General features: G+C 47.8%; 1 protein-coding gene across 2 annotated transcripts in view; it reads right to left on the bottom strand.

Annotated features, from left to right (window-relative positions):
• The window catches only part of ARHGAP35 (Rho GTPase activating protein 35), a 146342-nt gene that overhangs the window by 12131 nt on the left and 123402 nt on the right, over window positions 1-10809 (bottom strand). The gene's annotated exons all lie outside the window — the stretch shown is intronic.

The following is a 10809-nucleotide window of genomic DNA, read 5'->3' as shown; positions in this document are numbered from 1 at the left end:
GGGGTCTCGCTCTTGCTCAGGCTGGTCTCGAACTCCTGAGCTCAAACAATCCGCTCGCCTCGGCCTCCCAGAGAGCTAGGATTACAGGCGTGAGCCACCGCGCCCGGCCAACATTTTTTTTTTAAAGACACCAAAGGATACAATAACTTTAAGAATAGTCTTGTTGTTAATCATTTAGGGTTTTCTAAGTTTTCACCGCTAGAAATAACTCACAATTTTGCTTTCTTGACAACTAGTAAGTTTAACAGATTCTTGGAAATATGTATTTTCCCACTGGAGTGGTTCTTATTTACTTGAAAGAGGTCTTTGAATATTAAGTAACTATGTCAATGTTATATACATTTTTTTGCCCTTTTGTTATCTGTCTTCTAATTTATTTTACTGAATTTTTTGATGTACATAATTCAAAAATTTTAAGTTTTCAAGACCAGCCATTTTCTTAATGGTCTTCATCTGTTTTTATGCATAGAACAGACTTTTCCTATTCCTACATCAGATATCCTATTTTCTCCTTCTTCTTTTATCATTAAAAAAAAAAACCCATTTAACTCTGCGATCATTCTGGAAATTATTTGGTGTACAGTGTGCAGTAAGGAAAAAAAACAGTAGTAAACATTAGTTAAATAGATTACGCAGAAGAATATAAAGTATCAAGTGAAAGACTGATACTCCCCCCGCCCCCTTTGCAGAGGAAGGCTATTCCGCTTGGAGTGGATTTTAAGCACTGTCTACTGAGTCCACTCTCCCTGTCCTAGGGAAGGAAAGTCCACCGTGCACCACCAAAGTCACAGGTCTGAAAGATGGTGAAATCACTGCAAAAACCAAGCTGGGATCTCACAGCTAAAGCAACCCCAGTCCCTTCTGAAGACCATGGCTTTGAGCAACTCTGACTCGCGGAAGGAGCATCGAAGCAGCATCCTGGGCACCGCCACTGAACACCAGAAGTAGTGTGGGCAGTGGCGAGAGGACTGGGCCCTGAAGTCAATTAGGCTTCTGCAAGCCAAGTGTCTCAACCTCGGTTATCAATGTAATTGCTGCCTCTGGAGAGGCAGCCGTCAGGCAAGATAAAAGCAATCGGCCTTCTTCTGGGATCCCAGACTGGTGGCAGGTGAACTCCGAAGAACATCAGAGCAGAAGTCCTCCATTCCCTGGCTTAAAAGCTGTTAATTGCACAAAGGCCTTTCACCCCAGAGAAAAGGGGATTAATGGACCAGTCCCAAAGACACCCTACTTTGCAATGCTTAGTTACACAGGAGCTGCCATTGATGCTGTACCCTGGGAGAAGCGCTGACACTTTCCAAATCTGAGTGGTCTCTACGTTGTGCACTGAGCTGGGGACTTTCCCATACCAGCCTGCCATTCACTTGCTTACCAAAGGAGTGACGATGCTGTTAATCTTCCACACCTCATGGGAGGAACCACTGAGTGGGCAGAGCACACGGGTGAGAAAAGCGAGGTTCAGAAAGGTGAGTCCTTGCCCCAGACCGCGCAGCTGCTAAGAGGTAGAGTGGTCTGAATCCGCTGCCGCTGCCGCTCAGCGGCCTCCACACTGCTCCAGAAGCTACCTGGCTCAGGCTTATGCTCCTTCGCGTTGACCCACCAGGCTGGGGGCCAGACCACAGCCATCCCCCCAGCAGAAGCAGCACAGCTGAGTGAAGCCCACTGGGCCCAGCGCTGTGGGCAGCTTCTGCGATGGTTCTCTCCGACCCTGCGTGATCACCGTCCCTTGCTGGCAAATCGACCACAGACTTTTTTCTCTGTGACTTTTCTGAACTGTTCTCAGACATGTTTAAACTTTCTACTTACTTCCCATCTCAGGTGACACACCACATGCTTACACATGAAATCACCCACACCTTGGCAAGCCCTGGGTACGTGTCAGCAGGCTCCAGTCTTTACCCCCTAGTTTGAAAAAACTAATTATTTTCTAAGTTCTTTTCTCTTTCCCAGAGTATCAGCCCTTCCTGATGCAAAGAAAGCGATGGTACAAATGGCAGGAGCTTTAAAAGTCAGTCCTTAATAGTACATTCTCCGAGCTGCAGAAGATCCTGACATCCTCGGGCCACTTGCTATCTTGTGGCCACCCTGACCCTCACAGTGGACGGAGGAATCCTCTGCATTGGCTCCTAATGGCAACCTGCCCCAGCACCAGAGGGCAGAAAACAAACTGCGAATCAGTGATCTGGAAATTACCAGAGGTGTGGGGCCTGTTGGAACCTCACTAGATAGATTATCACAAAAATGGAAGCATTTGAAAGCACGAGGCCAGCTCCAGAGCATCAATTAATCATCAATTTAGTATTTCCTGTAATCTGGGGACATGTTTATTTTATGAAATCCCATTTTAAAATAGCAACGCGGCTGAGTTCACACACAATACCATGGCATCATTTAGGAAAGATATCATTTGCTTGGCTAGTGCAATTTATCACAACTACTAATTAGACGTCAATTAAAAAAAATAAAAAACCTGACTGCTGACTGTAAACACCAAGAAGGCTGCAAGTGAACAGGAAGCTGGCAACACAGGTGACAACTAGGACCCAGGACAGAGCATCGGCTGCTTGCCAAGGAGCCTGAGACCACAGCAGAAAAGGGGGCAGAGTCCTGGACCAGGCCCCCAGGCAGAGATGCTGGATTCCAACGGGTTTGTGTCGTGGGGCACAAATAGACATACCCGGAGACACTCTAGGGGAGACTCTGGCTCCTGCCTGCCAGAGGAAAGCAGAATTCTCACCAGTAGTGACGCCTACCCACCATGTCTACTGCTGCCCCCACCCCGACCAGTCCATCTCAGAGAGCCTCAACCTTAAACTCAGGTGTTACCTACCAGAAATCTCCAAAGATGCATATACTTTACCAAAGTAAAGTCTTGGCTATAGGCCTTTTCTCTTTCTTTTTTTTAAAAAAGCCCTACTGGTTTCAAATATCTTCTGTGTGTAAGTTTTGTCTTTTTTTTTACTTGGGAAATAAAATTTTATTGTACAAAATTTGCATTTGTTGTATATGATGGTATGTTTAAGTTCATCTTTTGGATAGAAGAAGAAGAAACTCAGACTAGCCAAGGTCACTATCTTCAAGTAGCTGAACAACTGCCATGTAGAAGAGTTTTGTTTCGCTGGGTCTAGGGCATGGAGCTACGACGAAGAATGTAAATTACAGGATGGCAAATATTCTCTCAATATAAAAAATAACTATTATTAGCCACAGCTGTCATTCATTAGACTGGGACTGCGTTTTTGAATCCCTTCTTCACTGGATAACTATCTGACCAGGAAGCTGTTTAAAAAGATTAATATCTGGTCTAGGAAGATAGCTAATCACAATAATAATGATAATAAAGCACTTACTGAATGCTTACTATGTATGAGGCACACAATGCTAAGTGTTTACTGTGCACTTTTACAGAAGTTCTCACAATAACCCCTTAAGATGGATTATTATTAATCCCATTTTACAGATGGAACACTGAGGCTAAGAGGTAAAGTAACATGCAACAAGATCAGACAGCTAGTGAGTTGCACAGACGTGATGTGAACTCTGAGTCTAATGCCTGTGGTTCTTTTTCTATTATGTTCTTTTTTTTTTTTGAGACAGAGTCTCACTCTGTTGCCTGGGCTAGAGTGCCGTGGCGTCAGCCTAGCTCACAGCAACCTCCAACTCCTGGGCTTAAGTGATCCTCCTGCCTCAGCCTCCCGGGTAACTGGGACTACAGGCATGCAGCACCATGCCCAGCTAATTTTTTCTATTTTTAGTTGTTTGGCTAATTTCTTTCTATTTATAGTAGAGACCGGGGTCTCGCTCTTGCTCAGGCTGGTCTCGAACTCCTGAGCTCAAACAATTCACCCACCTCGGCCTCCCAGAGTGCTAGGATTACAGGCGTGAGCCACCATGCCTGGCCTTTTTCTATTATGTTCTAAATCACTAGTTCTCAAAATTGAGCATGCATCAGAACCACCTGGAGGGCTTTGTTAGGATACACCTTCCAGGGCCCCACCTACAGAGTTTCAGATTCAGTTTGGAGGAGAGCCCAAGAATCTGCATTTCTAACACACCCCCAGGTGATGCCAACGCTACCGGTCAGGGAACTATACCTTGAGAACTGCCCGCTCTAGAAGATGGCCCAGGCCTCTAAGGTCTCTCTGATGCCTGAATTTTATGATTCAATAAAATCAGGGGTCAATACACCAGGCAAAATGGTTACCACAATACTCAAGAAACAAAGCAATTCCAAAAAGTATGAAAATTGCTGCTTTTTGTATGTAAGCAAGCCCTTATACATTATTTAATCTTTTAACCATGACCATGTATGACTTCCATAAAAATTCTTTAAAAATAGCTGACAAAAGCAAAGAGGCCTTATTTTCTGAAAAGTCCAAATGATTCATTCCTGGATCCTAAGCAAGCCCTTCCCAGCACTAGCGTCTCGCAGAACCTCGGTGGAACCTGTTCCACAGTCGGGCCCTGGCGGGCTTCGCCTCTGCTCCTTCATACCAGGACTCAGTTCCTCTGAAGTTTTCTTTCTAGCAACAAATCGATACTTCCTCCAAGACAAACTCAGACTCGCTTATTTTTTACTTTCTATATTTAGATACAAAAACTCAGCACTTTAGTGCTTTAAAAAAATTTAACTGGTGCTGCTAGTACTCTAAAATGCCCCACACCAGACAGGACTTGGCTAACAACTTTGGTCAACATTTCTGGAGGCTGAAAGCGTCTACTGAGCCACTCCCCTTCTCTTTCATGCACGCAAGATGGAAGTCTAAGGCAGGCTAAGGTACAGGCCAGAAGGGTGTTGAGAATTCAGGGAGAGAAGGAAACTCCCTTGGGCATCGAATTCAAATTCAGTCCTTGAAGACTGAGTTCTCTAGCAGAGTTCAGAAGCCCTTCTTTTTGGTCAAATGCCAAGAGTATATCTGCAGTGCGTCTCCTTTGGAGGATCACACTGTGGCACTCCCCACCCTCGCCTCCAGGGCAAATGAAAGGCAGAGGGGGCAGGAGAGCATTTAGGTCAAAATCAGAGCAACTGTCTCCATTTCCTTCTGTGTGCAACAGAGGTAACAGTTCCTACCTCACCCAGAGGTGGCATGTATTAAGTGAGATCCTAGCACCGCACTTAGAGAATAGTTATTATCCTAATGATCTAAGTACAAAGCAGGTTGGCAAGTGGATGAGCACCCGAGTTTTGCTGTCGAGGAGACACAGGTTCGAATGGGACCCTCACCTCCCCTCATCTGACTGTACAATGGAATAAATGAGATAAGCTATGCAAAACCCATTGCATAATGCCTGCCATTATTTTTTCTTTTTCTATACTCTCAACAAGCCTCAACAACAGCACCTGCCTGGAGGCGTGGCCTGTTCTGAGAGCAGGGCCAAAACAAGTCAGTCTGCAGAAAAATATTTTAAAACATGCATGGGCTTTGACACCAAAGTGACCTCGGCTCTCATTGTATAGCTAAGCTGAGTGACTGAGAATAAATCACCTCACCTCTCAGAGAATTAGAATTCTCATCAAAGATGGAGTAACAATACCATTAATTAATTCTATCGTGATGTTTTCATTATTAAGTGAGATAACACCAGTGAAAACAAGTAGTACCACAAATGGATGGCACACTGAAATAATAATGATAATAATAGTTAACTTTTGGCTGAGGATTTATTAGGTGCTGTTCTAAGCTCTTCACTAGAAACATCACAGTGAATCCTCCCAGTAATTCTTTGAATTAAATAATACTTTTATTCCCACTTTACAGATTGCAAATGGAGGCTGAGAGAGGCTAAGCTGTTTGTCCAGGGCCACAGAACTGGGTAAGTGGTAGAGCCTGGATTTGAACTAGCTAACTCAGGTCTCTGCGGGAGATGACGGCACGTTTGAATGTTAGGCTACTACCCCCACTGTCAGCTCCCTGTTCCCTTTTTCCTTCAGTGTGCTATGTAGGACACATCCCATAAATGCTGGAATCATTACAGATTATAAGGATTTTCCAATCCTCCCGTTTATCCGGTCAGATGCATTCGCCTGGTCATTCACATACTCGATTTTCTCTTCCATGAACTGAAGGATGAGGATGAGTAGGTCTAGCCCAAGAAGAATGACTGCCTCCTCTCCATACAGAAAGCAGCCAAGGGCAAGTTTCTGCCGAAGTTCTACTACTGCTATCACGAAAGAGTCCCCCCAGCTTTCCCTGCCGCCTTCCTGCTTTGGATGTGCTTGGAATGATTTTCTGGCTTCTGGCTCACTGGCACGCTGGGGTCACGCTGGCCCCTCCCATGCCCTTTTGTCAGCTGTCTTCCCCGGGTAATTCCCTCGTCAATCAAGAACTGTTTCTGCCAATGCCAGACCTTTCTCCCCATGACAGAAGGCCACTAATGCTCTATTACGATTGTTTGGGTGTCAGCCCCGCAAGCAGGCACCGTGGCTTTGTACATTCCCAATGTCGTTGTATGTACACACAGCCGTGGCAAATCGCAGGGCTGAGGGAGGGAGAAGGGAGCTGGAAGGGAAGCGCAGAACACATCACACCAGGTCTGGGGTATCATATGGCTCTAGCATCTGGCTGATCCCTCATAAGCTGCCCACTTATTTCCTGCCATGCGCTGTGAAGTAGGGCTTCTGGACCTGCTCTGAGCCAAACAAGGGGCTGTTTTCCCCATGACTTTCAGGCAAATACTTACCCCACTAGCTGTGTTTAAGAAACCACACTGGCAAAGTGAACTTTAGGCCATCCTGGCATCGATGCCCTGCCCGTTCTGGAAGGGAGAGGAGTGTGACCCACAATCGAGGTGAGCAGACTGCACTCTGTGAAACAGGAATAAACGTTCAGAGCCAGGAGCAGCTGGGGGACCCCTCCCGCCAAGAACGCAGGACATCCTCTGGGCTCTGAAGTGTGACTTCACCAGCACCCCCGCGCAAGCCCAGTGGCACAGGGGCGATGGCAGTGTGGCTCTGAGAAGTGGTAGCACCACAGTGAGGGGTCTCACTGGCTAAACAAAGAGACAGCCTGCCAGCACACGGGCGCTCCATCGCCGCCGCGACCACCACCACCACCTACGAGGACGACCTCAGCTTCCTTTCCACAGCAGGCCCCAAGTGGAGAAAGCCCCGGAGGGCACAGGCGGATGCCTCCCAAGCATCAGTGAGGGCACAGGTTAACTTCCTTCAGGTTCCTGATTCCCAATGACCCATGGAAGGATGCAACAATGTCACCAATTACAGCCCAGTGTCCTTCCTTTTCTGGCCTCTCTTCCCTAAGAAAGAGCGCTTTTCATAGTCAGAACCTGTAAGTCCATCTTAAATCCTGTAATCCAGCATAAAATCCAGGATAAAACCCAAACTTCTCAACATGTGGTCTCAGGGGCTCCTGCCACCAGGCTCAAGCTGGCCACTCTCCCCATTCACTTTACTTCAATTCCGATGGCCCTTCAGGGCCCCCTACAGGTTCTTCCTTCTACTTTTACCTCTGTTCTTTGGCGGGCTAATGTGGCTCCCTCAGAGAGGTCTCCTGTCTCCCAGATCTAAATTAAAGTCCCTGTGGATGGGCGTGGTGGCTCACACCTGTAATCTCAGCACTTTGGGAGGCCGAGGCAGGAGGATCGCTTGAGGCCAGGAGTTCAAGACCAGCCTGGGCAACACAGTGAGACCTCATCTCTACCCCCAGCCAAAAAAATTAGCCAGGTGTGGTGGCAGGCACCTGTAGTCCCAGCTGTCAGGAAGCTGAGGCAGGAGGACTGCTTGAGCATAGGAGTTCAAGGTTACAGTGAGATGTTATCACGCCACCGCATTCCAGACTGGGTGAGAGTGACACCCTGTCTCAATCGATCAATCAATCAAGGTCTCAGTTATGATAATTACAATTGCTTACAATTATGCAGTGCTTATTTCTGGGCCAGGGACAGCCATAGCATTCTACACGCACTATCTCACCAGGTCCCCACAACGGCCCTGTAAGTTGTATTCCACCAATATTCCTTTTTTAAAAAAAGCTTTTGTGGGGAAGAGAAGGCTTCAAACCAGGCCAACACAGAGATGGTGCTTCGTAAACGGTCGGAGCATCCCACTCCTGCTGTGCTTTGCGGATGCGCTCAGGTTCTGATTCCCCAGCAAGGCTTCCTGCCTCCTCTCCTTTTCCCAAGTGGCTTCACTAGGGACTTAGTGGATTCATTATTTCACTACAGCCAGTCAGGTGCTGCTCTAAGCCTGGTCTCCAGATCTGGGCTGTTAACTTTTACAGGGCAGGGCCATGGTTTGGCTGTGGCTGGAACTCCCCAGAGAGGGCTAGACCCCTCTGCAGAAGCTGGCCAAGTTCTTGTTAATGGGCTGACTAGGCCCGTTGTATCAGGGTTCAATCTTCCTACATTGACCTCTGCAGATCTTAGACATTGTTACGGCCAGTCTGACACAGAAGAACAGAGACTAATTTCACGTCGGGGTCCCTGGCTTTAGTGAAATGAACAGGAAAAAAGCAAGGGTCAGAGAAACTGAGCCCAGCTCCCAGGGCAGGGGCCATGGAGGCAGCCTGATGTGGGCAAACTATTTCAACTTGGGGTCCTCAGCTGAAAAAAGGGGATCAGCAGCAATGTCTGCAGGACTCCACGTTCTCACGCCTGTAAACCTGGAGGGGAAGCATTTGCTGGGTGTGAACCCCACCAGAAAGGCCATGCAGGGGTGTGTGTGTGTGTGTGTGTGTGTGTGTGTGTGTGTGTGTGTGTGTGTGTGTGTGTGTGTGTGTGTAAGAGAGAGAGACAGAGAAAGAGAGACAGAGAGACAGACACAGTCACAGAGCAAGGCCCAAAGGAGCATCCCAGATACTAATGCAACAGCACGGGCAGGCCAGCTCCATGAAAGGCTGAGACGGGGGCCTGAGGCTTAGAGTGAGTACTGCTCTTCTGGGCCACTCTTATAGGACAGGCTGCCGTCCCTTTGCACCTTCTTGCCTGTCCTGCTGTGGCAAACACGGTCAGTCCCCTGTCCTGGCAGCTCGCTCAGGGCGGAGCAGCCTGTCTGCCCAAGCTCCCCACCTCGGAGAGGGAAAGTGTTGCAGGGACAGCCAGGCAAAGCAGGCCTGTCGGGACTGTCTTGGGGACTTGGGCTGCCACCCAGACTATTTCTGGCTTGGACGGGAGGGCAGAATTACTTTGTGGAACAAGCTCTACTTCTCTTTGGCTGCTGGGCTCTGCAGGCAGCTTGCCAGGGCACACTGTTCTGATCAAGGCACTGGGGCCTGAGGAAATCCGCTAGCAATGCCAAGTCACAAGCTAAATGAACTCTGCTTATCTGGAACAGGCGAGCGCTGGCGAGCTGACTGCCTGCCTTTATGGCAATGGGGAATTTTTGGAATGCAAGTGACTTACACTTAACTCATAAGCAAGCAGAAAAATGGGAGGGTGGCGAAGCATGGCACATGGGAAGTAGTAAAAAAAAAAAGCGGAGAATGCTTTGTTTTAAAACTACTTGGGTTATGGGAAAGCATTTCATTAATAAACCTAGAATTATAGGGGTAGGGAGAGATTAAGTAACATAGAACCCCTATAAAAATCACAGTATATGAAACCATATACCTCCTATTTGAGCATTTTATCATCAATTGAAAGCAGTGTGAATATGGTAATTATGCACATAAAGCCTGTAGGTGTACTCTAGCTGTAACCGTGCCTATTAAACTGTTATGGTGATAGATGGACCATCTATACTGAAATTAGCTGCCCTCTCTGAAAGACAGAATTACAGCGCTCGAGGCGCTCTGACTGCAGGCTCTAGTCCCGCCACCTCTGCCTCCCGACAGCTCTAGGAGTGGCTATGGTGAACGTGGATGGAAACATGGACGCTCTTTGTAGGTAGCTTCCCAAGTAGGAAGGAATTCGGTGCAATTCTGAATCTGTCCAGTCTGATGCTATAAAATTCACAGCTCCATGAGCCTACAGCACCGAAGGCCGGGCTGGAGTGCGGGCTCTTTCTATTCTGATGGGCTGTGCGCTGTGAGCAGCCTCTGCCCCAAGGACTCCGGGATTTCTGTTTCCTCTTATAAAAAGGGATCAGTGCTACTTTGAGATTAATACCGTGCTCCGGCGCACAGGAGAGGAGCTAAGCAACTGTACACAGCGCACCGTGAGGAAAAAGCCCCACACAGACACAGGGCTCTCCGTGCATTGATGAGGGGCACGCCGGCCCTGAGCACCAGGCCCGAGGCTGGCTGTTCCTGGTGCTCCTCCCAGCTTTAGAGGTTGGCAGTCTCCTTACCCGAGTACCCTCAGAAGGGCGGAGGAAGTCCAGCAGCAAGGTTTTCAATTTAGAAACCCGGGGGTGGGGATGGGGCAGTGTGGCATAATATGAAATATATATTTGGTCTTCATCCCTGGCTCCTGGCACGCAGTTCCTAAGACCCTTGGAATTTCCTGATAAGAGTGTCCTTTGTTACTCCTAACAAGCCCCTTTCAACCAAACCTGAGTTTGTGATCATGAGGTGACTATTGTGGGCCCCTTCATAGCTTTAGGAGAGGGGCTGGTCACCAGGAACCCCAAGCCTTGATTAGAGGGCTGGAACTATCAGCCCTGCCCTTGACCTCTGGGAAAGAGGCAGGGGCTGGAGATGGAGCTCAATCACCAATGGCCGATGATTTAATCATTCACGTCTGCATAATGTGAGCTGTACAAAAACCCTGAGTGACAGGGTTTGGAGCTTCTGGGTTAGACACCGAGGTGCTGCAAGGATGGCACACCCAGAGAGGGCATGGAAGCTCCTGCCCTGTGTATCTTTTCCATTAGGTTGTTCCTGAGTTGTACCTTTTTTTTTTTTTTTTTTTTTT

This window comes from Propithecus coquereli, unplaced genomic scaffold, assembly GCF_000956105.1.
Source record: "Propithecus coquereli isolate 6110/MARCELLA unplaced genomic scaffold, Pcoq_1.0 Scaffold42, whole genome shotgun sequence".
Taxonomy (NCBI): Eukaryota; Metazoa; Chordata; class Mammalia; order Primates; family Indriidae; genus Propithecus; species Propithecus coquereli.
Note: the sequence above shows the minus strand (reverse complement) of the source record. Positions and strands in the feature narration are given on the sequence as shown.